This window comes from Pseudophryne corroboree, chromosome 8 (assembly GCF_028390025.1).
Source record: "Pseudophryne corroboree isolate aPseCor3 chromosome 8, aPseCor3.hap2, whole genome shotgun sequence".
Classification (NCBI taxonomy): domain Eukaryota; kingdom Metazoa; phylum Chordata; class Amphibia; order Anura; family Myobatrachidae; genus Pseudophryne; species Pseudophryne corroboree.
In genome coordinates, this window is record NC_086451.1 from 133119975 (window position 1) to 133130924 (window position 10950).

Sequence of the window (10950 nt, forward strand, 5' to 3'; positions counted from 1 at the left end):
TACCGCGACTACGTTTGACGGCATGGCGGTTGAACACCGGATCCTGCAGGAAAAGGGCATTCCGGAGGAAGTCATCCCTACGCTGATTAAAGCTAGGAAGGATGTCACCGCAATACATTATCACCGCATATGGCGAAAATATGTTGCGTGGTGTGAGGCCAGGAAGGCCCCAACGGAGGATTTTCAGCTGGGTCGTTTTCTGCACTTCCTACAGTCAGGGGTGACTATGGGCCTCAAATTGGGTTCCATCAAGGTCCAAATTTCGGCTCTGTCGATTTTCTTCCAAAAAGAACTGGCTTCACGGCCTGATGTTCAGATTTTTGTTAAGGGAGTGCTGCATATTCAGCCCCCTTTTGTGCCTCCAGTGGCACCTTGGGATCTCAACGTGGTGTTGGATTTCCTAAAGTCGCATTGGTTTGAGCCACTTAAAACCGTGGAGCTAAAATGTCTCACGTGGAAAGTGGTCATGCTGTTGGCCTTGGCTTCGGCCAGGCGTGTGTCAGAATTGGCGGCTTTGTCTTCTAAAAGCCCTTATCTGATTTTCCATATGGATAGGGCGGAATTGAGGACTCGTCCCAATTTCTTCCTAAGGTGGTATCAGCGTTTCATTTGAACCACTCTATTGTGGTGCCTGCGGCTACTCGGGACTTGGAGGATTCCAAGTTGCTAGATGTAGTCAGGGCCCTGAAAATCTATGTTTCCAGGACGGCTAGAGTCAGGAAGACTGACTCGCTATTTATCCTGTATGCACCCAACAAGCTGGGTGCTCCTGCTTCACAGCAGACTATTGCTCGCTGGATCTGTAGCACGATTCAACTTGCACATTCTGCGGCTGGACTGCCGCATCCTAAATCTGTAAAAGCCCATTCCACGAGGAAAGTGGGCTCTTCTTGGGCGGCTGCCCGAGGGGTCTCGGCTTTACAACTTTTCCGAGCTGCTACTTGGTCGGGTTCAAACACATTTGCAAAATTCTACAAGTTTGATACCCTGGCTGAGGAGGACCTTGAGTTTGCTCATTCGGTGCTGCAGAGTCATCCGCACTCTCCCGCCCGTTTGGGAGCTTTGGTATAATCCCCATGTTCCTTACGGAGTTCCCAGCATCCACTAGGACGTCAGAGAAAATAAGAATTTACTCACCGGTAATTCTATTTCTCGTAGTCCGTAGTAGATGCTGGGCGCCCATCCCAAGTGCGGATTGTCTGCAATACCTGTATATAGTTATTGCTTAATTAAAGGGTTATTGTTTGGAGCCATCTGTTGAGAGGCTCAGTTGTTATTCATACTGTTAACTGGGTATAATATCACGAGTTGTACGGTGTGATTGGTGTGGCTGGTATGAGTCTTACCCGGGATTCCAAATCCTTTCCTTATTGTGTCAGCTCTTCCGGGCACAGTTTCCTAACTGAGGTCTGGAGGAGGGGCATAGAGGGAGGAGCCAGTGCACACCAGGTAGTCCTAATTCTTTCTTAGATGTGCCCAGTCTCCTACGGAGCCCGCTATTCCCCATGGTCCTTACGGAGTTCCCAGCATCCACTACGGACTACGAGAAATAGAATTACCGGTGAGTAAATTCTTATTTTCTTTTTCATCCACTAGGGGTCACTGGAGTACTCTTGGGACGTACCAAAGTTTCTCCCTTGGGCGGGAGAGCTGTTTGGCACCTGTAACACTAGACGGCCAAAGGGTCATTCCACATCAAATCAACACAGCCATTTTCATGACCATCACAGATTTCAATGAAATTTGCTGTGCTTGTTAGGTCTGACGAGAAACTAATTTACACCAAATTTCAACATCATAGGTTGGATATTTTTGGAGGTGGAGCCATTTAAAAATGAACAAAATATGCAATTTTACTGCCGCGGGGGTCTTTTCGTTTGCCTGTAGCTTGAGTTCTAATTAAGACAGAGCGATGAAATTAGTGTCATTTTGAAGCTTATGACTAGATCTTTTCACTTCAATTTTAATTTAGTAAGGTAGTACTAAAAAAAGTTTAATAACCATTGACCATGACCTTTGACCTCCATTTTTTAAAATAGGGATACACAGAATTGCGTTTTACTCGTCCCCCATAATAAAAGTCCAAATGGATTCTGTGTATCTACCCCACAAAATACCATCCTTTTTTTATGTTTTGTCCTACTTGTATAGTATACCGGTATTAGGTTATTATAATCTTTTATCTTATTATTAATACACATTTTTTTATATTTACATGTTTCCTCTTGATTTTGTATATATTAGAATACAGTTTTTCACTAAAATTTGCCACTTGTAAAGCTATATGGTAAGCGCAGTGTAACACACCCACATTTTCATTGTCTATATCGGAAGGGAATGTGGAGCCCCCTCCATTTGCTTGCACAGCTGCTGCCTAAATATAGCTGGTGATTAAGCGCAGCCCTCTCCTCTACCCATTCCAATAAAGGAATGTAGTTTCTGGGTTCCAGCAATTGTGCGGGATTGCTCAAATCGAGCTTCCAGGGACTTCTCTTCTGCCTTGTAGTCAGCCGAACTGGCGTACTTGAAAGACACAGCTGTAACATTCTCAACGGTTCAAACAATTGTCGAGGTGTCATTATTTGTTGATCGTACGGCCTTTGAAAATATTAGCTGCACGAGCCAGTCTCCACAGTGCCACCAACTCCATCACTTGCCCCTTTTTCTTACGTCCTAGAGGATGCTGGGGACTCCGTAAGGACCATGGGGTATAGACGGGCTCCGCAGGAGACATGGGCACTACAAAGAACTTTTAGTATGGGTGTGCACTGGCTCCTCCCTCTATGCCCCTCCTCCAGACCTCAGTTAGATCCTGTGCCCAGAGGAGATTGGGTGCACTACAGGGGAGCTCACCTGAGTTTCTCTGAAAAATAATTTTGTTAGGTATTTTATTTTCAGGGAGCACTGCTGGCAACAGGCTCCCTGCATCGTGGGACTGAGGAGAGAGAAGCAGACCTACTTAAGTGATAGGCTCTGCTTCTTAGGCTACTGGACACCATTAGCTCCAGAGGGAGTCGGAACGCAGGTCTCCCCCCGCCGTTCGTCCCAGAGCCGCGCTGCCGTCCTCCTCACAGAGCCGGAAGAAAGAAGCCGGGTGAGTATAAGAAGAAAAGAAGACTTCAAGGTGGCAGAAGACTTCAGATCTTCCCTGAGGTAAGCCGCTGCGCGCCATTTCTCCCACACACTACACACACTGGCAGGCACTGTTGGGTGCAGGGCGCGGGGGGGTGCCCTGGGCAGCAATATAAACCTCTAGGCTGGCATTTATATTGACATAGGCTGCGGAGGCAGTTAGTGGATAAATCCCCCGCCAGTTTTTATAAAATTGAGTGGGACCGAAGCCCGCCGCTGGAGGGGGCGGAGCTTGGTCCCTCAGCACTAACCAGCGCCATTTTCTCCACAGAGCACTGCAGAGACGCTGGCTCCCCGGACTCTCCCCTGTTGAACACTGTGACAGAGGGCAAAAAAAGAGGGGGGCACTTGTATGGCGCAGTGAGTGTATTACACGGTTATTATATATAAAAGCACTACAGTATATCTGGGAATTTGTTTCCAGTGTCAGTTGGCGCTGGGTGTGTGCTGTCTCTCCAAAGGGTCTTGTTGGGGAACTATCCCCTTATAGATATATCCCTGTGTGTGTGTGGGTGTCTGTACACGTGTGTCGGCATGTCTGAAGCGGAAGGCTCATGTAAAGAGGAGGTGGAGCAGATGATTGTGGTGTCTCCGTCTGCAACGCCGACTCATGATTGGTTGGACATGTGGAATGTTTTAAATGCAAATGTGACCTTATTACATAAGAGATTGGACAAAGCAGAGTCCAGGGAAAATGCAGGGAATCAATCCACGGATTCAACTTGGTCACCGGGCCCTTCTAGGTCTCAAAAACGTCCCATATCCCAAATAGCAGACACTGATACCGACACGGATTCTGACTCCAGTGTCGACTATGATGAGGTGAGGTTACACCCAAGGGTGGCCAAAAGTATTCATTATATGATTATTGCAATAAAAGATGTTTTGCATATCACTGAGGACCCCTCTGTCCCTGACACGAGGGTGCGCATGTATAAGGAAAAGAGACCTGAGGTTACCTTTCCCCCATCTCATGAGCTGAACGAGTTATTTGAAAAAGCTTGGGAAACTCCAGACAAAAAACTGCAGATTCCCAAGAGGACTCTTCTGGCGTACCCTTTCCCTGCACAGGACAGGGTACGGTGGGAATCTTCGCCCAGGGTGGACAAGGCTTTAACGTGTCTGTCCAAGAAGGTGGCGCTACCGTCTCCAGACACGGCAACCCTCAAGGATCCTGCTGATCGCAGACAGGAGACTACCTTAAAATCTATCTATACGCATACGGGTGCTTTACTCAGACCGGCAATTGTATCGGCATGGGTATGTAGCGCAGTAGCAGCTTGGACAGATACCTTGTCAGCTGACCTTGATAACCTAGACAGGGATACCATTTTATTGATCTTAGGTCACATTAAAGACGCAGTCTTATATATGAGAGACGTTGGGCTGCTAGGTTCAAGAGCCAACGCCATGGCGATTTCTGCTAGACTAGCCCTGTGCACCTGCCAATGGACGGGTGATACCGACTCAAAGAAGCATATGGAGGTTTTACATTACAAGGGTGAAGTTTTATTTGGGGATGGTCTCGCGGACCTGGTTTCCACAGCTACTGCGGGTAAATCTACTTTTTTGCCTTTTGTTCCCCCACAGCAAAAGAAAACTCCACAATATCAGATGCAGTCCTTTCGGTCGCATAAGTCCAGAAGAGGTCGGGGCTCCTCCTTCCTCGCCAGAAGTAAGGGTAGAGGAAAGAGAACGCCTGCTTCGGCTAGTTCCCAGGAGCAGAAGTCCTCCCCGGCTTCTGCTAAATCCACCGCATGACGCTGGGGCTCCACTGAGGGAGTCCGCACCGGTGGGGGCACGTCTTCGACTCTTCAGCCAGGTCTGGGTTCTTTCAGACGTGGATCCTTTGGCGATGGAAATTTTATCCCAAGGCTACAAACTGGAATTCGAAGAGGTGCCCCCTCGCCGATTTTTCAAGTCTGCCTTGCCAGCTTCTCCCCCGGAGAGGGAAGTAGTATTGGCTGCAATTCAAAAGCTGTGTCAACAGCAAGTGATTGTCAAGGTTCCCCTGGTCCAACAGGGGAAAGGGTACTATTCAACCCTGTTCGTGGTCCCGAAGCTGGATGGTTCGGTCAGACCCATTTTGAATCTAAAATCCCTAAACCTGTACTTGAAAAAGTTCAAATTCAAGATGGAACCGCTCCGGGCAGTGATCTCCAGCCTGGAAGGGGGGGGGGGGATTTTATGGTATCACTGGACGTGAAGGATGCCTACCTTCATGTCCCCATATATCCTCATCAGGAGTACCTAAGATTCGCTGTACAGGATTGTCATTACCAGTTTCAGACGTTACCATTTGGGCTGTCCACGGCACCGAGGAGTTTCACCAAGGTGATGGCGGAGATGATGGTGCTCCTGCGCAGGCGAGGAGTCACAATTATCCCGTACTTGGGCGATCTCCTGATAAAAGCGAGATCGAGAGATCAATTGCTAAAGAGCGTGTCGCTCTCCCTGAGAGTGCTACAACAGCACGGTTGGATTCTCAATCTGCCAAAGTCACAATTTGTTCCAACGACTCAACTATCATTCCTAGGCATGATTCTGGACACGGAACAGAAGAGGGTTTTTCTCCCAATGAAAAAGCCCAGGACCTCCAGAACATGGTCAGAGACCTGCTAAAACCAAAAAGAGTGTCTGTTCATCAATGCACTCAAGTTCTGGGGAAAATGGTAGCAACCTACGAGGCCATCCCCTTCGGCAGGTTTCATGCGAGGACGTTTCAGTGGGACTTTCTGGACAAGTGGTCAGGGTCTCATCTACAAATACATCAGAAGATAAGCCTGTCCCCCAGGGCCAGAGTGTATTTCCTGTGGTGGCTGCAGAGTGCTCACCTTCTAGAGGGTCGCAGGTTCGGCATTCAGGACTGGGTTCTGTTAACCACGGACGCGAGCCTCCGAGGCTGGGGAGCAGTCACACAAGGAAGAAATTTTCAGGGACTATGGTCAAGCCAGGAGGCTTGTCTACACATCAACGTGCTGGAATTGAGGGCCATATACAACGGCCTACGGCAAGCGGAGAATCTTCTTCGCGACCTACCAGAGCTGAGTCAATCAGACAACGTCACAGCCGTGGCTCATATAAGCCAAGGAGCAGAGTGGCAATGGCGGAAGCCACCAGGATTCTTCGCTGGGTGGAAAATCTCGTAAGCGTTCTGTCAGCGGTCTTCATACCGGGAGTGGACAACTGGGAAGCAGACTTCCTCAGCAGACACGATCTCCATCCAGGAGAGTGGGGTCTTCATCAAGAAGTCTTTGCAGAGATAACAAGTCGTTGGGGACTTCCTCAAATAGACATGATGGCGTCACGCCTCAACAAAAAGCTTCGGAGGTATTGTGCCAGGTCAAGGGACCCTCCAGGCAGTAGCGGTAGACGCCCTAGTGACACCATGGGTGTTTCAATCGGTCTATGTGTTCCCTCCTCTGCCTCTCATCTCAAAAATATTGAGAATCATAAGACGAAAATTAGTACAGACAATACTCGTTCCAGATTGGCCTCGAAGGGCCTGGTATTCAGATCTTCAGAAAATGATCACAGAAGATCCGTGGTCTCTTCCTCTCAGGGAGGACCTGTTGCAGCAGGGGCCCTGCGTATTCCAAGACTTACCGCGGCTACGTTTGACGGCATGGCGGTTGAACACCGAATCCTAGCTGGGAGAGGTATTCCGGAGGAAGTCATCCCTACTCTGATAAAGGCTAGGAAGGAGGTGATGGCGAAACATTATCACCGTATCTGGAGGAAGTATGTATCTTGGTGTGAAGCCAAGAATGCTCCTACGGAAGATTTCCATCTGGGCCGTTTTCACCACTTTCTACAGATAGGAGTGGATATGGGCCTGAAGTTAGGGCCGAAATCTGTACCTTAATGGAGCCTATCTATATTCTTTCAGAAGGAATTGGCTTCTCTCCCAGAAGTCCAGACTTTTGTGAAGGGAGTGCTGCACATCCAGCCTCCTTTTGTGCCCCCGGTGGCACCTTGGGACCTTAATGTGGTGTTAAAGTTCCTAAAATCTCACTGGTTTGAACCTCTTCAAAGGTGGAATTAAAATTTCTCACTTGGAAGGTGGTCATGTTATTGGCCTTGGCATCTGCAAGGCGGGTGTCCGAATTGGCGGCCTTGTCTCACAAGAGTCCCTATTTGATTTTCCATGTGGATAGAGCTGAGTTGAGGACTCGTCCTCAATTTTTGCCTAAGGTGGTTTCTTCATTTCATATGAACCAACCTATTCTGGTGCCTGTGGCTACGGGTGACTTGGAGGACTCCAAGTCCCTGGATGTAGTCAGGGCCTTAAAAATTTATGTAGCCAGGATGGCTAGGGTTAGGAAAACAGAGGCTCTGTTTGTCCTGTATGCAGCCAACAAGGTTGGCGCTCCTGCGTCTAAGCAGACTATTGCTCGCTGGATCTGTACCACGATTCAGCAGGCTCATTCTACGGCTGGATTGCCGTTGCCAGATTCGGTAAAGGCCCATTCCACTAGGAAGGTGCGCTCTTCTTGGGAGGCTGCCTGAGGCGTCCACGGCGTTACAGCTTTGCCGAGCAGCTACTTGGTCGGGTTCAAACACTTTTGCTAAATTCTACAAGTTTGAGCAAACGCGAGGTCCTCATCAGCCAGGGTATCGGTGCTGCAGAGTCATCCGCACTCTCCCGCCCGGTTTGGAGCTTTGGTATAAACCCCATGGTCCTTACGGAGTCCCCAGCATCCTCTAGGACGTAAGAGAAAATAAGATTTTAAACCTACCGGTAAATCTTTTTCTCCTAGTCCGTAGAGGATGCTGGGCGCCCGTCCCAGTGCGGACTAGTAATGAGCGGATTCGGTTTTACTCGGTTCTCAAAACCGAATCTTATTGGCTCACTGATGTCACGTGTTTTGGATAGCCAATAAGATTCGGTTTTGAGAACCGAGTAAAACCGAATCCGCTCATCACTAGTGCGGACTGAATCTGCAAGACTTGTATATAGTTGTTGCTTACATAAGGGTTATGTTACAGTTGGGATCGGTCTTTGACTGATACTGTTTTTTGTTCATACTGTTAACTGGTTGCGTATATTCCAGGTTATACGGTGTGGTTGGTGTGGGCTGGTATGAATCTTGCCCTTAGATTAACAAAATCCTTTCCCCATATTGTCCATCTCCTCTGGGCACAGTTTCTCTAACTGAGGTCTGCAGGAGGGGCATAGAGGGAGGAGCCAGTGCACACCCATACTAAAAGTTCTTTGTAGTGCCCATGTCTCCTGCGGAGCCCATCTATACCCCATGGTCCTTACGGAGTCCCCAGCATCCTCTACGGACTAGGAGAAAAAGATTTACCGGTAGGCTTAAAATCTTATTTTTCCATATGAGGTCGCTGAAAAGTGTCACTTGGCTGGAATTCCAAAGTCTTGCTCGTGACAGCAAAGATTAATGAAATTCTTTCGATTTTTATACTGAGAGGCAGCTCCATCTGAGAAATAAATGATCTTTGTAACGATAGGATACTTTTCCTTAAAAAAAATTATGAGTACCCCTGGAATAAATGAACTGCAACAGTATCATGGTGAAGATAGTCTGATATAATAACAAAGCTGACATGCTTTAGACGCCCTGCCTTATCTATGAAGTATGCTACACAAGGATGAAGAGTTGCTTGTGTGATATTCCAGTGGAAACCTTGCACTTTGTCTTGCAGTACAAACAAATAGTTCTCTGCAAAGTCACAGATTACCAAAAACTCCCCTGGTTGCAAACTCAATTTAAGGTCTGCTTGAAAAGACGACTGTTTGGCAATGAAGGAATGGCGCAGCAGTATTTGTAACTTGTCACAAAAAGTGTCCAGAAAATGAATGTGTAACTGTCTCAAGATTAGAATGGTCAACAGAGACCCATTGTTTGTAAGAAATATTATCCATCATCCATTAACTGCCTCAACTATTCCTTAAAATGTTTGAGGCGGTTGGCATCTTCACATTCATTACACTCATTAAGGTAGCATGCTGGCTGAGGAGGATTGCATATTATCATTGCTAAACAATCCTTATTCGATTTCAACCGACCTGGGGGTCGCCATGGGGGTGGTGTTGGGGTCCTTTTATCTTCTAGTTACTCCTACCAACTCATACCACCAGAACCATCCCTTATATTCTCTACATTTGAGGTCCACGCCATATGCCTCTTCCAACCAGTCCATCTTAGAGTAGCTGTCATTTACCGCCCCCCTGGCACTGCTTCCAAATTCATCGACAACTTTGCTTCCTGGCTTCCTCACTTCCTCTCTTCTGACATTCCCACCATTATCCTAAGCGATTTCAACATCCCTATTGACATCCCCACACAATCCCCTGCCTCTAAACTCCTTAACCTCACCTCTTCACTTGGTCTCTCCCAGTGGACCTCCTCACCCTCCCATGTGAATGGGAGCTCACTGGATCTGGTCTTCACTCACCGCTGTGATATTTCTGATTTTTCCAACTCCCCATTTCCCCTCTCTGACCACCACCTGCTCTCCTTTAACCTATCTCTCTCGACTTCCCCATATCTACCTCCTAAGGCTACCATCACTAAGCGTAACATTGAAGCTATTGACACCACATTCCTTTCCTCCCTGTTTGACTCACTTCTCTCTCCTATTCTCTCTCTCTCATGCCCTGAACAAGCCACTTCCACATACAATGCTTCCCTTACTTCTGCTCTTGACTCTGTTGCTCCACCAACCACTATTCACCCTTGCAAATTAACACCTCAACCCTGGCACACCAAATGCACCAGATATCTGCAAAAATGCTCACGTACTGCTGAGCGATACTGGAGGAAATCACGCTCTAAGGCAGACTTCCTCCATTTCAAACTTATGCTCTCATCCTTCAGTGCTGCCCTTTCTCTTGCTAAACAGTCATACTTCAAGAACCTCATCTCCTCCCAGTCTTCCAACCCCCGGCGCCTCTTTGCCACTCTCAACTCACTCCTCTGCCCACCTCCACCTCGTCTCCCTTCCTCACTCTCTGCTCTTGACTTTGCCACTTACTTTACATCCAAAATTGACTCCATACATCAGGACATCACATCACACCAGACCATCAGTAACCAGCCTTCTCCCATCCCTTACCAACCCTCCCCATCCCTCGCACCAACTCTGACATCTTTCTCCCATGCATCTGGAGAGGAAGTCATGGCCCTCATTCGTTCCTGTCCCCTCACCACCTCCTCACTTGACCCTATCCCCTCCCGCCTCCTCTGCAACCTCTCTTCTTCTGCTTGTTCCCATCTTTCCCACCTTCTCAATCTCTCCCTCTCATCAGGCACTGTCCCCTCTGCCTTCAAGCACGCACTCATCTCTCCTATTCTTAAAAAACCTACCCTTGATCCAAACACTCTCTCCAACTACCGACCCATCTCTCTCCTCCCTTTTGCCTCCAAACTCCTTGAGCGTATTGTCTACAACCGCCTTACTTCCTTTCTTTCCTCACACTCACTGCTTGACCCATTCCAGTCTGGCTTCCGTCCTCTCCACTCCACTGAAACTGCCCTTAGAAAAGTATGCAATAACCTCCATGCTGCTAAATCTAAGGGACACTACTCTCTACTTATTCTACTTGATCTCTCTGCTGCTTTTGACACTGTGGACCATCCTCTCCTACTGCAAATCCTTCACTCCATTGGTCTGCGTGACACTGCCCTCTCTTGGTTGTCGTCCTACCTTTCTGACCGTTCATTCTCTGTCTCCTCTCATGACTCCGAAAAAACTTTTTTTATAAGGCGCTAATATCAAATGCTATAAAAAACCCTTTTGGATAAAATAACAATCGGCTGCAAAAAGTTAATGACCTGGGGTTAGCAGGTCAAT